This window comes from Benincasa hispida, chromosome 6 (genome assembly GCF_009727055.1).
Source record: "Benincasa hispida cultivar B227 chromosome 6, ASM972705v1, whole genome shotgun sequence".
Taxonomy (NCBI): domain Eukaryota; kingdom Viridiplantae; phylum Streptophyta; class Magnoliopsida; order Cucurbitales; family Cucurbitaceae; genus Benincasa; species Benincasa hispida.
The window spans coordinates 11,755,476-11,775,710 of record NC_052354.1 but is presented as its reverse complement, the minus strand read 5'-3'; positions in this window follow the sequence as shown (position 1 = coordinate 11,775,710).

Genomic DNA, 20,235 nt, shown 5'->3' with positions numbered 1-20,235 from the left:
TTGAATTATAGCTACTAAAATAGTAGGTGATGAAAGTGAATTTTTTTTCCGAGTTATGGGCAGATCAATTTTTCTATATAAATTTTCGCATTATTTATATGAATTTTTATACTATCTATGTGAATTTTGACATTATTTGTAAATCTGACATTATTTTTATTAGGGCTTTCCATGTGAATTCTGACACTATTTGTAAATTTATACCATCTATATGGTCACCAATTTTTTTAGTATTGTCGAGTATCGTGTAACATGCACCGAGTATATAGTAATCAACCATCTATATAGTCAATGTTTATCGAGTATTGTCGAGTATTGTCGAGTATCATGTAATGAGTATATCTTAACGAGTACCAAGTATCGAGTGACTGTGTATAGAGTATTTATCAGAACGTCTCTACATTACACCAAGTATATAGTACATGTAAATCAACCATCTATATAGTCAATGTTTATCGAGTATTGTTGAGTATCTCCAACTATATAGTACATGTAAATCAACCATCTATATAGTCAATGTTATCGAGTATAAAATTACTTCACATTTCAAGAAATTGATTTGAAATTCACCATATATATCGATTTGAAATTTACCATGTATCGAGTGACACAGATATTTCAAAATAATCGAGTACAAAGTAATTGAGCATCGAGTATGACGTTGATATGATTGAGTATACCTGTCGATTGCAATGGCATCGAGTGACTATAAAGCTGGGTATCGAGTGACCGTGCATCGAGGAAGGTGTGATGAGCCATCGAGGATCGAGTAAATTCGTATTGGCAGGCGCGAAGGGTGCGTCTCAAGGGCGAATCGATAAAATCACATGCTTATGACGTAAGTAGAAGACCACTTTCCATTGCTTTCTCTACAAGAGACCATTTTTCATTTTGGCCTCCCAAATTAAGTCATCTGTACAAAAAACTCAACTTTGAAGCCTAGAAGAATTTCACTTATGTGGCGCTCTCTGTCTAAAGGTCCCTGTGAATGATATCATGTTGGTCATGGTTTGTGTTCATAAACCCACCCAATAGCAAAAAAAAATGAAAAATATTCTAAAAATAGTAAATTTAGGCTGTAATCATTTCTATCATGTTTGGTAATCCTTTGATTTTTTTTTTATTTTTGTTTTTTTTAAATTAAGTTTATTTTATCTACATTTCTTACCATGATTTGGATACAATTGTTGAATTCTTAGTCAAATTCTAAAAACAAAGATAACTTTTTGAAAGCTGCTTTTTTTTAGTCCTCAAAATTTGGCTTGGTTTTTTAAATCATTGATGAAAAGTAGATAACAAAAGAAGAAATTTGGACGTGGAAGTAGTGTCTATATGCTTAATTTTTTTTCTAAAAAAAAAATAGTTACCAAACAGGGCTTTTGTATTTCGATTTTTGCTTTTAGTTTTTGAAAATCGAGTCTATCTCCTCATTTTTTACAATGATGTGTATCTTTCTTAAGTATAATAATTGAATTCTTAGCTAAATTCCAAAAACAAAAATAAATTTTTAAAAACTACTTTTTTTAATTTTTAAACCATTAGTAAAAGATAAGATAACAAATAAGGAAATTTAGATGTGGGAGTAATGTCTGCTGGCTTAATTTTAAAAAATAAACAACCAAAAATTGATTTTTAAAAGATCAATTAGTTTATAAACGCAAACCAAAAACCAATTGGTTTTTTAAATTTACAAATATAGGGAAAAAAATTATTAGATCTGATTTTTCATTTTTTATAATTCCAATTTTACGTTCTTTGATGTATCAACATTATATTAGCAATATATTTGATGTACTTTATGTTTAATGTATTAGTTAATTGATATACTTTATATTTTATAAGTAGTCAAAACATATTTATATTGGTAAATCAGTCAATTATATTGTTAATAAATCAAATTTATCATTCATTCTGTCAAATTTATTCGCCAACAATTGCTTGTGCATTTGTTATTATTCGTTGACTTAATTTGGATTCTTGTTCATATGTTTCAAAGTATTATTTTTCTAGAACATTGTCATAAACTTATAATGGTTCAATTGGTCATGTTGGTAACCATTCTAAGTGTATATTAATAAACTATTGATACATAAATGTGAAATTGAATTTTGAACGGGTAGTTATCTACTACTAATATATTAAATCAAATATATTTTGAAAAAGTAATGATATACAAACGATACACCAATATTACAGTTGAAATGAATTTTGTATTGCCGTTGATATACTACAACTACTAATGTACCAATGTTATAATTGAAATTAAAATAAATTTTATTATTACACTAATGATATACTTGAAATGCATTTTGAATTAGTGCTTATATAAAATTAAAATAGCAATGTTTGTACTTTATGTATATATCATTTTGAATGATATAATTCATATTTAGTATATCAACAATATTGTTGGTATACTTTTTTTTCTCTTTAAATGTGGAATATCAATGTACTCATGTATGAAATATGAAGTACATACATTTTACAATTGATATGTCAAATTAAATGCAACTTACATGTAATCCAATTTTGGAAATATAACAAATTAATTGATATACTCATGTTAGTTATATAATTGATAAAATTAATTCAATTGAGATATACTATCAAAATCAGATAAAACATTTGAAAACATAATAAAACTAAAGTCAAAACCTAAATAAGACCATCATAATCAAACTAATCAAATGAAAACAACTCTATATCAAAACTGAATTAAAAAAAACAAAAATAACGTCTATCATGACACTTTTTTTTTTAAAAAAAAGACCATCATAACACAATTAAAATTTTGATATATCAATTACATAAACGATATATTTTATATAAAGTATATCAGCTAACTGATAAATAAAAAATAAAGTAGATCATTAGACCTATATACCAAAATTAATGAAGTATATCAGTTGACGGATATACCAAATATAAAGCATATTAGATATACCCACTAATATACAAATAAGAGTAAAACTGGAAAAAATAATGTTCATATTACGTCTTACTTGATTTTTAATTAAAATTTCTCAAAGTTTTAAAATCCTTCTAATTTAAATTTCTCTAAGTTTTAAAATCTTTCATAAAACTTTTTCTAAATCACTTAAAAATTTTCTTTAGAATTACACTTTTTGTGTTTTCAAACATTCAAAAATTAATCTATAATTTTAAAAGGTTTCCTAACCAATGTTTGCTAATACTTTGTTTTCAAGACCATTTTCTTTAAAGAAATTTCTACGATGGAGTCTAGGAAATTTGGGAGTCTAATTTCCTAGAATTCTTGAGGTGAGGGATCACATCTTTGAGAGTTCAAGATTTGATCTCGAGAAAAAATGAATTTAATTAATATTTTAAAAATCCTTTATTTAAAGGCTATTCCTATGACAATTTCTCACAATCTTGAGGTGAGGATTTTTTCATCAATTTTAATATAGCCTAATCAATGGAATTTATCCACTTATTTTAGGGATCATTATTTGATTATTTCAAATATTGGAGTAATGAGGGGTAAAATAAGACATTTTCTTCTTTTAAAATGATTTTTTTTAAAAAAAATAATTTTCAATTAAGATTTAAAATTTGGCCACCATTTTTTTTAAACGAGTATTGTGGGGTGTTAAACGACTCCCGAACTCAACTATAGCTTTTGTAGACCACTTCTATTTTTTATTAAAAATTATTTATTTTATTTTGGTGCCTAATCACACCGTAAAAAATGTTGGTGGCGATTCCTATTTTATTTTCTTTTAAAATTAACCCTCTTTAAGGACGTCGGCCGCTCCGCGTCGTCTCAAGCACGTGGAGACAACTTTAACGACTCAACTGGGGACTTGAGGTTCTACCTTGAGAGTTTGGCCATTTTTTTCTTCTTTCTTTATCTTAAATTAATTCAATCTTTAATTTTGTTTTAATTTATTGTGTGTATTTCTTGAGTATTTTATTTTTCACACACATTCACAAGCCACCTATCTGGGTTTTTCCTACTAAGATTAGAATCAAGGACGAAGTAGTGTTGACCTTTGAGGAGCTTATGCTCCCGTGTAGGCACACGAAAAATCCTCACTCAATTTGGTTATTATGTCGCTCAGGACTTTGACTAATTTGAGGACCTTTTTCCTATATAGGATTTTGGAGCAAACCGCACTTTGCTTGGAGCCTTTTTTTTTGTTTTATTAGTTTATTTCACACACTATCACAAGCCCCATATTCGAGTTGTACCTATTAGGTTTAGATTTGAGGACGAAGTAATGTTGACCTTCGAGGAGCTTATGTTTCAGTGCAGACACACGAAAAGTTCTCACTCAATTTGATTGTGTGATCAAGTATGACTATACCCATTTTGGGGATCTGTGTCAACTAGGGTGTTAGTATCAACCTCACTAGCTTGTTTGAACCTTCACATTATTTGTTTATTTCTTTCCCACATCATGCATTTACATCTAGACTCATCTTTATTTACACCTGGTCTTAGGATGGTAAACACTCAGGCGCCTGAGGTATTTGCCCAAATTATCCCTAATGAAGACTCATGGGAAAGTGTATCGCAGTGATCAGAGCAGCTTCAGCTAGAATCGAAGGCAATTTGGCCCAAAAAGATGGAATTTCCATTTCTGTAGACATGTCGGATAGAGTTATCGATGACAACCTAGAAGATTTAAAGGTTTTATGGAAAAACCTAACCTTGGAGCACGAAGTGGAGTTTGCAAAAGTATATGGAAACATAGCTTATCTCATGTATGCAAGCATTAATACATTAGCATTATAGGCTTTGCTACAATTCTGGGATCCTATACTGAAGTGTTTCACGTTCGGCATGTTTGACTTAACTCTTACTATGGAAGAATATCAAGCTTTGATCAACATATCACCTTGCACCGGAAGTAAGGTATATGTGTTTGATCGAAAGTTGACTCTACAAAGGCCATTATCCAAGTTTCTGGATGACGTTCATACATCTGATATAAAAAACAGATGAAGGCCAAAGAGGGAATAAACTGTATCCCCATCGGCTACTTATTTGTCTTACACGCGAGAGTTTGCCACAGAGAAAGGGTCTATCTCTTTTGGCGCTATGTATTTATGGTACTGTCATAAAAATCAAGGGGTATGTAGAAGCATAAGTTATTAAACTTTTTGTTGGAATAGAGCAAGGAGTAAATCCTGTCATCCCAATCCTAGCAGAAACCTTTAGATCACTGAGTTATTATCGATTTCAAGGTAAAGGAAAGTTTTTTGGTTGTGCTCCAATGCTTTTTATATGGATTTCCAGTCACTTAAAGTATTCAGTTGAGTTTGGATATTCTCGAATAAAATTTAGCAGTCCTTGGAACAACATGAGGAATACTATTAGAGACTTTAATTGCGTTATAGAGTCCAAATACTCCGGATCTTGCAGTTTGGATGTGATTCCTAGGTCATGTGATGTTGAAAGAAGTAGTATGGGGAGCACCCTGGGTCCCCATGAGCCCTTTGACGTATCGATGTGGACAACTACCACTTGTTCCGTTATTAGGCCTATAGGGAGGGATCGCTTACTCTCCTCTATTGTATTGCACCAAGCATGGTCAAAGCAATTTGCACCAGTGGTCTATGGGTTAAAAGATTGGGACTTCTCGTACGAGGTTGACACAACAGTTGCCAAGGTGCAAGAAGTAGTTGAAGCAGGAAAATTTGTGAGAAGAATGAAGAGTCTATAACATTGCTAAGGAACTACAAGTTTGTACAACAATTGGAGGGCAGCCAAGAACGGGATTAAAATTGCTATTGACCACAGTGATTAGATCCAAGCAGAATTTTTACGACAGGTCTAACAATTGAGAAAAGGATTTGGAGTAGTTAAAGGAGATGAATCAGGTCTTAGCAACAAAAAATGAAGGTTTGAGAGAAGAGGTTAAAAATGGGTCCAACGAGCTACTAGCGCCTAGAGGTAATTGGAGAAGGCAAAGTGATGTCTCCAAATGCAATTAGAGTTGGAAAAGGAAAGAGATTCTTTGAACATCAAAGCGATTCATATGAAAAAGTAGAATAAGAGATTACCAAGAGATATCGCTTCCTTGCACAATGAGATAGAAACACAAAAGAAGTACATCAAATAATTAAAACAAGAGTTAGAGAACATGAATAAAGTTGCTGTGAAGTTCCAAAGTGCCTTAGGTGAGCAAGCCACATCATCCCAAAGAATCTTTACAGAGATTGAGAATCTACAGAATTCAGCCAAAGAGTACAAATCCCAACTCACTAAGGCAGAATGTAAAAACGTACTTCTTCAGGAAGCTGCTACTAGCTTTGAACACCAATTGTTAATATGTCGCAATGTGCAAGAGGTGGTAACTGACGACTATATTCAATTGAAGAAAAATTATAAGGAAATGTCAACAGATTTTGCGATATGGAGGGATGAGTATAGTATATTGAGGCACAATTATGACAATGTCAAAGGGAAGATAGAGCAAAGAGCTGAGAAGTTAAGGTAGATGGCAAAGATGGCATATTGGTTCTCAGCACAGGTTACAACCCTCAGACAAGGCATCGTACCCACACGACCCGACAACAAAGAGTTGTCTAGTTTTCTAGGGATCATAGGGCAATATCTTGGACACTTTGGGTGCTACCACTAGAGTTTAGAGTCATTATTTTGGGACATATATTTCGCATCATACTTCTGTAGGACTTTCACATTAAAATTGGAGTCAATCCTTGATGTCTGTCATTTTGCGTTAATTTTTTCTTTTTCTTTTTCTTTTTCTTTAATGAAAGTACTTTCTCTTTTTCTTCCTCCCTGTCTCTGACTAATCATTATTTATTTCTCTTGTAAATACGAAAAAGTTGAAAGTTTACAAAAATAGCTCGAAGTTCACCTCCTCATCATCCTTATTTGATAAGAAGAAAGGCGAGAATAATGGATGATCAAGTTAATGAACAGGTCCAAGCAGTGTGTCAAGATGTAGATGAGTTGAAGGAATAACTGACAAAGATCTTAAAATTACTCATCGTTGGAAAAGGAAAAAATGTTGTCAGAAGTTCATCACAGGTTGAATTTGGTATGAATCAGGTGTTACAAGAGATGCTTTCTTACCCCCCTGGGCCTACTCCCCAAACGATGTCAAGCCTACACCTGGTGGGAATGTCATATCCTACATCATCTCTCGTACAAGACTCTAATCAGACCTCACAGCAAGTAGTCTGCACGAATGATCATGTATCCACCCCAGTTATGGAGGGTGGTATGAAATGTTCAGAAGATCAGGGTAGCAAAAGAAGACTTACAATCTTTGGAGGAAAGATTACGAGCAATTGAGGGTGCAAATATATATGGGGATGTTGATGCAACACAATTATGTTTAATCTCACCCAAGTTTAAGACTGGATTTTGAAAAGTATAATGGAACCACGTGTCCAAGAAGTCACCTGGTTATGTACTGCCAAAAAACATCGGCTTATGCTCATGATGATAAACTATTGATTCATTGCTTCTAAGATAGCTTAATCGGCCCGACCTCTCACTGGTATATGCACTTGGTTAGTTCACAATTGCATAAATGGAATGATCTTGCTGATTCATTCTTAAAGCAGTACAAATATAATAATGATATGGCACCATACCGTTTAGACCTCTAGTGAATGAAGAAGAAGAGTGTTGAAACATTTAAAGAGTATGCGCTGCAATGGAGAGAGATGGTCGCACAATTGCGACCCCCTTTGACCAATAAAGAATTGATAGCTATGTTCATAAATACCCTTTGAGCCCCGTACTATGATACGATGATTAGAAGTGCCTCAACCAACTTCTCAGATATCATAACAATTGGAGAAAGGATTGACTTTAGGGTGAAGAACGAAAGAATTATTGATTTCGCTTCAGAATTAAGAAAAATGACGACTCCAAAAAAGAATGAAGGACAGATGCATGAGTTGAGCTCGACCCAAAGAACAACAACATATATATCCTCATCAATTGCTGGAGAATCAAATTATTCTCCTAACCATCAGAATGGAGGACAAAATCAGTTTGTTCAGTCAAATCAGAGAAATGCAAGGAATAATTGGATGCAAACCCACTTTGATCCTATACCCATGTCATATACGAACTTTTTCCATATTTGTTAAAGAATCATCAAGTAGCCATTATACCTCAAGAGCCTCTACAACCACCGTATCCTAAGTGGTACGACCCAAGTGCAAGGTGTGAATATCATGTTGGGGCAGTAGGGCACTCTACTAAGAATTATTATCCCTTGAAAGCTAAAGTACAAAGTCTAGTTGAGGCCGACTGGTTAAAATTCAAGAAGATCGGAGAAAAACTGAATGTCAACCAAAACCCACTCCCAAACCCTGAAAATCCTGTTGTAAATGTTGTTAATACACCATCGGAATGTCACAAGGATAATGTTCATGATTTGACCAACGCATCCCATTATACCCATGTCATTACTGTCAACTCTCAACTATATATATCCAGCTTCATGAAGAATTAAGAACAGAGTCTTCATTGGTGGGATTCATTGGTAAAAAGGGATGTTTGCTTCACCCTAGAATAAATGACATTCCATAGAGAATTGTGTCAAATTCAAAAAAGAAGTACAAAAATTGATGGATGCAAAATTTTTTATAGTAAGCCAAACGAACATGCATAAAGTCAAGGTTGATATGATTTCTAGGGCTTCATCTTCGGGAGAAGCTGCAAAAGGAGCATCATCTATGCTAGAACCATTAATCATCCATTATGAAGAGAAGTCAAGTATCACTCCCTGTATCCAAATGCCAAAGGCAATGACTATTGAAGTACCAAGTCCTTTTGCTTATAATGATAGTTGAGCTGTACCGTAGAGGTATGAATGTCAATTCATTACAAAAAGTATTAATTCTGCAGCATTTGGAGGAATGACTTGTAGTGGGAGATGTTATATGCCAGATAGTTCAAAAGAGGATGAGGTCCATCAGCGAAAGGATAAAGTTATGGAGATGACGAATGAGGATGATCTAAATGATTTGAGCAAAGTTTTTTTTTTTTTTTTGCAGAAAAAGCCACACTAGGTGGATAGAGGGTGGATCTCAAGCCCGTCTTCAAAGAAGAAGCATGCGAGTTTCTGAAGTTGATTAAATAAAGTGAATACAAAGTAATAGAATAGTTACATTGTACTTTAACTCGTATATCGATTTTGTCATTATTCATGCACTCTGAACCACATTGCAAGGTTCTGCTTGATATCTTGAATCAAGCGCATGTGGATCATGACATTTCATGAACGTACTTAGTGAAATTGTAGAGAATATATCTGCTACAAATTGTATCTCCTTTATAGATAAAGAGATCCCCCTAGAAGGTACAGGGCACATAAAGGCTTTGTACATATTGGTGAAATGTAAGGATCATCGTGTAGTCAATGTCCTTGTTTATAATGGATCATCCCTGAACATAATGTCTAGATCCAGTTTGATGAAACTTCTCGTAGACCTCTCTTACTTGAGGCCAAGTTCCATGGTGCAAGTCTTTCACGGGGCTCGTAGGGAGGTGATTAGAGATATGAAAATCACACTAAAAATTGGACCTACCACTTTCAATGTGCCATTTCAGGTTATAGATGTTAACTCTTCTTATAGTTGTTTTCTCGAATGATTATGGATCCATTCAGTAGGGGTAGTCCTATCTTCGCTTCATCAAAGGGTGAAGTTTAGTGTAGAAGGTGGTCAGGCCATTGTTTATGAAGAAGAAGACATGTTTGTCACAAAGACTTCAATACTTCCCTATGTTGAAGCAGCAGAACAAGCTTTTGAATGCTCGTGCAAATCATTTGAAGTTGGGATTGCTACTCTCTTTCCGACGGAAAGATTGGATATTGGTCGTTATATGTCTCAAACTTCCATAATGGTTGCAAAGACAATGATAAGGAGTGGTTATCAGATACATGGAGGTATAGGAAAGCATAATCAAGAAAGCCAGAAGTGATCTCTCTTCCTAAGTCTAAGGAAAGGTTTGGATTGGGATATAAACCGACAACTTCTGAATGAGAGAGGGTTCGAGTAGAGAAGAAGGAAAAAAGTGGCGTATGTCTCGAAGAACGTTGAACCAGGTAGAATGCATATACCTAAATGAAGGAAATCAGACATGAGAATTTCCATGAGCAGCGGAATTATCGTTCCAAATTACATTCGTATTTGAACATAAACAATTACAGTCACAAACGAAAACCAACCGATCATGCACAATACGAAATTATAACATGCTTTACATAAGATCAAGGGATACAATATTATACCTTTGAAAACTCATCTTCAGACTCCTTCGATCACAAACACTCGTTCAATCAGCAAGATAGTAATCATGAACGCTCGAACACTTCGGTCGCAACATAGCACGATCAAAGAGACCACCACATGAATACCGCGAACACAACGAACAACCTCCAAAAACCTTGACTTGGTCGAGTTGAGTACAACACCACTACAATGGCTACCTTGGTATTCTCGGTGTGAGAATCCATAAGTGTGGACTCTGTGTGGACTTGGTTAGAGGAAGAGATCGGAGGAAGAACAATCGTGTAAATGATTAAGCAAGTGGGAGATGACAAAGTCTATTGTATAGACGATGCCCAATCGTTTAACAAATGCTCTGTGATCATTTAACAAAAGCTCCACGATCGTTTAGCTAAAGGCTAGCTGAGTAAACTATCATGTAGTGTCACTCCACGATCGTTTAGTCTCCTTTCAGCTATCGTTGAGTGAATCCTATTCACTTGACAACCAACCATGAGTAATTCCGAGAATGGAAAATCTCAATTCAACAACTATTAAATTTAGGAAAACATTTTTCCTTTTATCTCACGGTTACCATGAAACCACCAATAACCTCCTACTCAATGGGTTATTAGAGAAAAAGAGATAATTATCTAATAATTAATATTATTATAAATATATATGATAACCAACTTATCATAGTATATTTATAACCTATAGTTTTAATATTTCATCTCATGAAATATATAAACCATAGCTCTTTTTCTATTTCATGGTATTTAATGTAAATCTCATTTACACTAATCCTCCACTTGATGTATCTCATATATCATACCGATCATATCATATATAATCGAATTACCTCTTATCAATTTGAATATTTCAAATCAACACCAAGAACTGATTTTTAACTTGAATCCATTGAGCTACCAAGGGAACTTTATAGACATGTAGCTCGAAGCTCTAACTGTGAAACCTGAATTTCAATTTCCCTACTTAAGTAGGTAGTTAAGGAAATTAACTAAGTATAGGTTAAATCCTATGTTGAAGAAAAGGAAAATTTCTAAGTGTTTAAGTAGATTTGTTTAGTAGCTTTAAGTTGAGCCTTAACTAGTGGAAATTTGGCTAAGTATGAAGTCAAAAGAAACCATGTGTTTGGTGTTAGGAAATGTTAATGCATGAGGCTCTAATAAAACTAAGTTTATAGAGGTTATAAGAAATTAAGCATTGAAGCCAAGGACAACCATGTGTTGAACTGTGAGGTTTGGACGCATGCTTCTAAAGCATTGGCAAGAGGCGCTGCCCAAAGGTTGCTCATACGCTGGGATGATAAGATGCTACGTGAGCAAGAGCGAGAGGATTAGACAATAAGCGCAAGGCACTGGGACTGGGCATGCTTGCTGACTAATATGCGCAAGTTGCTGGACGTTGGAGCATGCGTGCGGGTGATTGCGTAGTTGCATGCGGCGTTAGACAATAGCGCTACATGATAGGCGAAGTGCTAGATGATGACACTACATGATAGGCGGACGCGTTAGACAATGGGCGTAATGCGATAGGCGTCAGCGCTACGCGATGAGCGAGATATGTGATAGCGAGATCGTGGAGAGTGAGAGATTAGTAGACGATGAAGCTATGCGATGGGGTGTGAGTACTATGTAATAAGCACAGGCGCTATGCGATGGGTTATGCGTTAGATGATGAGTGATAGCAAGAGGGCTGAATGATGAGCGACAACGAGAGATTACTAGACAATGAGCTAGGCAATGAGCAGAAGAGCTATACGATGAACTAAACGACGAGCCAAGCCATGGTGGGCGCATGGTGAAGTGCCTATGCATTGCTAAGGCTTGCAGTACATAAGGCTTATAAGGTTAGATTGCATTGGTCTTGAGCAAGAGACTAAGGATGTTGGCAAGCAACAAGGACATGCTAGCATTAGTCATGAGGTATGCGTTAGCAAGAGTCTAGGTGACGGTAAGACATACCATGAGGCGTTGAGCTGAGATCTAGCTTGACCCAAGGGTTGTTATGCATTGGCGATGTGCTATGTACTAAGGACATCCGAGGGCATGTGGGTAAGAGTGTAATGGTTAGCAAGTAGTATGCGTTAAAAGAGTGTAATGGTCATAAGCCTAGTTAAACGCATGTGCCAAAGGTGAGCTATGTGAGAGAAGACGGATATGCGGCCAAAGACTTGTGATGTCTTGAGTTTAGTATGGCTCAAGTGATGCGTTGATGAGAAAGCCATGGGCTGATGATGGCTAAGAAAAGGTTAAGTTTAAGTTAGTAGAAGGTGGACAAGTACGATTTCATGCAAAGGAAGTATGCATGAGGAAGACAACTCAAAGTAGGAGGTGGATGCACCAAGGAGCTTGCAAACCAGTTTGGTTGAGCTGGATGAAAGAGAGGCTAACACTTCAAGCTAGTGGTGGCAAGGAGCTGCATGGGCAACAGGAAGAGAGGACACTTGGACATGCAGCCAAGTAGGAGGTGTCGAGCTTGGAGAGACTTTGGACGCCTATCAATAGGGACAAGGACTTCTCTTCAGATTATAACTCAAATTCTCTTCAAAGGTCATTAGGAAGAGTGTATGAGGGCTGATTGGCAGGAGGCTATGCGTTGATCAAGGAGGGCATGCATTGGTAGCAAGACCATGCGTTGGACAAGTGGTTCCAAGAGGAGGAGATGCTATCTGATAGTGAGATCATGAAGTAGCATCAATTTGGGACGAGGAGTTCTCCCAGGACTACTCGTGCATTCTTTAGTGATTTCAAAGCCAATTGGAAAAGCTAAGAAAATCCTAGGTTTCAAGGTAGCGCGTCTGATCAGAAGAAGAAAGCTCCAAGAATTAGACTGAAGTAGTGAAGAAAAAGAACAGAATGATCGAGCTCATCGGTGCTGTAAAACTTGGTCCAGTCTTGATGAATTGGAGATATTGTCAGGCCAAACCAGGAAGGATATTCTAAAGCTAATATTTTTAAGGTAAAGCTTCCTGAGACATTGTTAGAACATATTTTAGAAAGAAGGTGTCTCAAGAATAAGGCCTTTAATAATAAATCAGTAATCTAAGCTTTAATTTGAATTTGGAATTTAGGGTTTAAAAAGGAACAACTGAGTAGAAAACCGTATACCCAGAGATTCTCCGGAGAGGAAAGTCCATCTAACAAAGGTGAGTGGTTGTTCCATCGTTGGTGTTGGTTGATGTTTCTATATATAGTACTAATATATATATTGATTTATGTATATAGTTATATTAATATAGTATGGTTGTATTTTGAAATATTTGGAAAATGATGGGAGAAGTGTTTTGTCCTACGATTTTGATTGTTGCTTTTATAAGCGTAAAATTGCATTGGTGAAATGGATTTATACCGGGATATTGTTAGCATGCTTTGTGGACACTTGACAGGGATTGCTAGGCCATCTGGTTGGAATTTTTCAGCGTACCAAACATGTCTAACAGAAAATGTCGACATGTGCACAGTCGGTGAGTTCAATGGGGTATTGAGCTTAGTGTCCACGTTAGTTATCGCGTTATTCGCAGGAGAGAACTCCCAGGGAAAATACATAATCATGCCAGGATTGTCCAGCTAATAGACTGGGGAGATTATATTTTTTTATATGATTATTGTTTGATTGTGGAATTGTTTTCCCAAAAGTGAATTCCTGAAATCAAACCTATGTTTGTATAAAAATGCCACTCACTGAGCTTTGTAGCTCATATTTTCCATGTTTTTATCCCCCCCACAAGGTAGTGAGGAGTTCTAAGGTGCTGCTAAGGTCAAGGTCCGCCACACCATAGTTACACTTTCGATTTTTTAGAGTTGTAAAAATGTTGTATTGTTTAGTAATAAAATGAGTTAGTCAACCAATTGTTGATTTCATCGTTGGCTTAAAGTTTACTGAGTGTAGTAAGGTAGAGATGGGCAGTAGGTATCACAAAAGGGTTGGCATCTGTGGTCCTTCACACCTCTCCTCGGGCTTAGGAGGTGGGTTCGGGGCGAGGTGTGACACCACGGTACGTGAATAACTGACTAAAACTCTTTAGTCACGGGATCCACATCCGTTAACTACCAGATACTCCACTAAAGACTGAGAGCTAAACTCTCCTTAATATAGATATATTATGTGTCCATATCAACCAATCAATAATGTGATAACCCTTCATAGATCGCTCGTAAGTACAGTTGGGCCAATAACCGTTATGTCCCCGTAGTTACATCTAGCTTCTTAAGTACCACTGATCCCTCTAATGAACATAAGTCATAGTCCTACTATAACTGAGTCCTCTCTTCCAAAGAGAAGTTATGGCCACTATGTTTTAAGACCCAGAATCAACCCTTAAGGGAGCAATCTATCTACTTACCCCTGCTTTGGGGAAGGAGTGAATTCCATCTTGTGTAACTGAGTTTCCAGCTCCCAAATTAGACAAGTCCCAAAAAGGTAGGCATGTTGAGTTGGCAATCTAGCCATTATCACCCATACTATCAAAGAACCCTCCTCAAAGGTAGGAGTTTCCAAACACTCAGGATTGAGGTCATGTCACCTATGGTCGTTTACGTGAGATGTAAGTCTCTAGTATCAACGACGTTATATACAGAGAACTAGTCATCTCGTGGTCCGGTCTTATACAAACTCTTTGTATAGGACACCCCCGCTCGCATGTCTCCACGTGAATGGTCAGGATCTACCTCTGTAGTAGTTCACAACATTTGCAAACCTTTACAAAGCGGGTCGTATCCGTAGTGTCACCAGGATCAAGTATCCCTCCTTAATCCTTATACTATAGACCAATTTAGGTTATCACTTAAGGCATGATCCACTTGTATATCTCACATACATGCTTAAGTTTTCATACAATAACCGTGGAGCTTTGTTTATTGGATATGAGTGCCAGGGAAAGTAACTCTTATTTTATTCATAACAATGTGTGCATATTACAAACTATGAGATTTGGGAGAATTAGGACACCAATCCCAACACTAAGTTGCCTGAAATTTAAAGGAATTATTCTTTGACGATAAGCAGTCAAGGGAATACACCAAGGGATTTAAGGCCTCGATTGTTGTTTTCTTTGAAAACATTCATTCATCTTGTCAATTGGTTTATCCTTGTCTGCCAAAATTTATGTTGAACAATTGGGAGATCAAGAAGATGTCAAGCGTCACTAAAGGATTGCCAAAGTAATGATATTTGTTATGCACTCTATGGTTATGCCTAAGGCCACAGGGATTCCTTTGTTAATAAGGGCATCTTTTAGCACTTTTTGCCATAAGAAGTTTTGTTTTCAATGTTCAGTAGCAGTATGTACTTTTGTGATTAAAGAAATGAAAAGATGATCGAATCTCTTTTTATTCCAATCGCTATGTCTATTCTATTTCACTCGTGTTATTATTATGATTATTTTTCGCTTCTTTTCGCCTCCTCTACCTTTTACCAATAAAATTCAGGGTCAATAACAAGGATGTTGGAGAAGAAAACAATGTCGATGTAAGTGTTAATTTTGAAGGTCCAATCTGTAATCTCGAACATAGTACGAAAGATGAATGCGAGGTATCACCCGATTAATAAGGATGATAGAGCAAGAGGAAAAGAGGACTGGGCCATATCAAGAGCCTTTGGAAATTATTAATTTAGGGACACTAGAAGAGGTGAAAGAAGTACGAATTGACACTTTGACTTCGGAACAAGATCGTTTGAAACTTGTGGCTTTGCTTCATGAATATAAAGACATATTTGTCTGGTCCTACCAGAATATGCTAGGTTTTTTAACACAGAGATTGTGATGCATCGGCTACCACTCAAACCTGAGTGTAAACCCATATGAAAAAAGCTTCACAAAATGATGCCGGAGATGTTGAACAAGACAAAGGAGGAAGTTAAGAAGTAATTTGATGTAGGATTCTTAGCAGTGGCTAAGTACCCAGAGTGGGTTGCACATATTGTCCTGGTCCCAAAAAAGGATGGGAAAGCTAGAATATGAGTTGACTACAGAGATCTAACTCATGCAAGTCCAAAAGATAATTTCTCCCTTCCTCACATTGACGTACTAGTAGATAATACTGCTGGGTATTCTACTTTTTCGTTTATGGATGGATTTTTAGGATACAACCAGATAAAGATGAATCCAAAAGATTAAAAAAAAAAAGACAATGGTTATCACCTTATGGGGGACGTTTTGTTATAAAGTCATGTCTTTCGGTTTAAAAAATGTAGGGTCAACTTACCAAAGAGCTATGGTTATTCCATGACTTGATGCATACAGAAAATTAAAGTATATGTGGATGATATGATAGCCAAGTCTAGACTCGGAGAGGAACATATGGTTACCCTTTGCAAGCTTTTCGAGAGACTATGAAAGTTTCAGTTAAAGTTGAATCCAGCAAAGTGCATATTTGGGGTATCGTCCGAAAATTTGTTGGATTTCATTGTCAGGCAAGAAGGAATCAAAGTAGATCCAGAGAAGATTAAGGCAATAGTGGATTTGAAACCACCGAAAACCCAAAAAGAGGTTAGAATTTTCTTGGGGAGATTAAATTACAGTGCACGATTTATTTCACATTTAACTCAAACCTATGAGTCAATACTAAGACTTCTTCGCAAGAGTAAAATATGTCTTTGGAATGAAAATTGCCAAAAGACTTTCGATAAAATCAAAGATTATTTGCAAAGTCTTCCAATACTCGTCGCACCAATCCAGGATGACTGTTAATCTTATACTTAACAATAAAAGAAGAATCCATGGGATGTGTGCTACGGTATCACGACACTACAAGAAGGAAAGAGCAAGTTGTTTATTATTTGATCAAGAAGTTCACAAGCTACAAGTTGAAGTACTCGTTGTTAGAAAAAACTTGTTATGCCTTAGCGTGGACAACTCAAAGACTAAGACAATATATGTTGTACTACACGACATGGCTTTATCTAAAAAATGGATCCTATTAAATACATTTTCGAAAAGCCATCTTTGTCTGGGAGGATAGCCAAATAGAAGCCAAATAGAAGTATTGCTATCGGAGTACGATATTGTCTATGTCACTAGAAAGGCCATCAAAAGAGTGCAATCGCCGATTGCCTAGTTGAATTACCCATCTGCTACTGACGATTAGCCCCCTTTTATTATTATTTAAATTATAGTTATATGATTTTAGTTATATTTAAATAGTTTTAGGTTATTTTAAATGATTCTTAAATAAAATTTTATTTTAAAGTTTAATTTCTTCTTTTAAATTTCATATTTCAGTTCCTATTTATTAACATTTATCCATTTTATTTTTTTTTATTACCTTTAATTATTTTATTTTACAAATATTTTATTATATTGTCATTTCGATATATTCATGCTATAGATTTTATTACGTCAATATTGTTAATGCTTACTTGCATTGTTTGTAAAAAATATTTTGACGATGGATTGTAGAAATATTTAGGAATCTGATTTTTTATAATCTTGAGGTGAGGAAGTCGATTTTTTGAAAATCCGAGATCAATTTTCAATATGTTTTTTTATTAAAATCCTAATATACTTTGTCATGTTTGCTTAATTTATTATGATGCATCTTTAATTATATTTTGCTTGTATAATGTTCATATTAAACTCTTCTAATTTAAGTTTCTCTTAGTTTTAAAATCTTTCATAAAACTTTTTTTAAATCACTTAAAATTTTCTTTAGAATTACACTTTTTGTGTTTTCAAACATTCAAAAATTTATCTATGATTTCAAAAGGTTTCCTAATCAATGTTTGCTAATACTTTGTTTTCAAGATCGTTTTCCTTAAAAAAATTCCTACAATGGAATCTAAGAAATTTGAGAGTTCGATTTCTTAGAATTCCTAAGGCGAGGGATCACATTTTTTGGAGTCCAAGATTTGATCACAAGAAAAAATAAATTTAATTAATGTTATAAAAAATCCTTTATTTTAAGGCTATTCCTATGATGGATTTTGAGAAATTGTAATAATTTCTCACAATCTTGAGGTGAGGAATTTTTCCTCCATTTTAATATAGCTTAATCAATGGAATTTATCCACTTATTTTAGGGATCATTATTTCAAATATTAGAGTAATGAGGGGTAAGAAATTTTCTTCTTTTAAAATGTTTTTTTTTTAAAAATAATTTTCGATTCAAGATTTAAAATTTGGCCACCGTTTTTTTAAACGGTATGTGGGGTGCTAATACCTTCCCAATACACAAACGACTCTCAAACTCAACTATAGTTTTCACCGATCATTTTTATTTTTTATTAAAAATTATTTTTTTATGTTGGTGTCCAATCACAATGTAAAAAAGGTTGTGGTGACTCGTATTTTATTTTATTTTAAAATTAACCCTTTTTAAGGACGTCGGCCGCTCTACATCATCTCGGGCACCTGGCGACAAGAGGCATACACAATAAATATTTCAAGATTAAGAATCTCGGTAATAAATGGCAACAAATAGAAAAAATAAAATTAGAAAAGTCTCACTTGAAGTAGCAACCAATTACCCATTGTATTAGATTGCATGTAGCTCCAGATGAAATCTCCATCCTCTAGATTGAAGACTCTCATGTCAAGAACACACTGTCAAAATTTGAGCTCAACTGGACCACGGATCGATCCCTAAATGACTAAAAAAAGTTGCTGGTTAAATGAAGCTTTCTCAAAATTTTCTCACTACTGTTTTCTCTCTCCTCAGTCTACGTGTATATCACTTCATTGCCCGTTGCTGCTTGGTTTAATAAACAAAAAACCTAATAAGTCCAAGTAATGGGCCTTTATTGGCTTCACTAAAAATGAAATAAACCCAACAAATCTCCCCCTATTTCACTTTGTGAAGGAACTTGTCATTCTCGTAGTAGAACGAAAACTTAAGCTTCTCTCTTGGTAGATTCTTCGTTAACATATGGATCCATTATGATCAGTATATTTCATCTCAAGCTCAAATAGTTCATCAGTTAAAGCATCTCTCATCCAATGATACCTCACATCTATATGCTTCATTCTGGAATGAAATGTAGCATTCTAGCCAAGTGGAATAGCACTCTAATTATCATTGTATATAACATATCTTTGTTGTTTGAAGCCAAGCTCCTATATAAAGTGCTTCATCCACAACATCTCTTTACAAGCCTCTACTGCTGCAATATACTTTGCTTCAGTTGTAGAAAGTGGAACACACTTCTGCAATCTTGACTGCCAAGATATTGTACCACCTGCAAATGTCATCAAGTAATCGGAAGTAGACTTTTTGTTGTCTAGATCTACTGCCATATTTAAATCAGTGTACCTAATAAGTACTGACTTTCCACCTCTAAAGGTGAGCTTCAAACTGGAAATGCCTCTCAAATATCTCATGATGCACTTAACTGCCTCCCAATATTGTTTTTTTGGATTGGATATAAAACGGCTAACAACACCAACAACGTGAGCAATATCAGGCCTAGTACATACCATGACATACATAAAGCTCCCAACTACTGAAGCATAAGGGATCTTGCTTATATCTTTATTCTCTTTATCTTTAGAAGGATTCTGTTTGCTAATCAGTTTGAAGTGACTAGATAAAGGATAATTGACTAGTTTCACTTTACTCATTTGAAATGCTCAAGCACCTTCTCCAAGTATTGGCTCGTATGACATATACAACTTCTTGGATGTTCTATCTCGAACTATTCAAATTCCAAGATTTTTCTTTGCTGGCCCTAAATCCTTCATGGCAAAGGATTTGCTCAACTATTTCTTTAACTTGTCTATTCTTGAAACATTCTTACCAACAATCAAAATGTCATCAACATAAAGCAATAATATAATAAAATCATCATAAGAAATTATTTGAACAAAAATGCAATGATTAAAGGTAGCCTTTTTATAATCTTGCACCCTTATGATTGACTCAAACTTCTTATACCACTACGTTGATGCTTGTTTCAACCCATAAAGACTTTTCTTCGATTCACACCACATGCTCTTTGCCTTTTTGCTCAAAACCCTCTGGTTTTTCCATATAGATTTATTTTATTTAA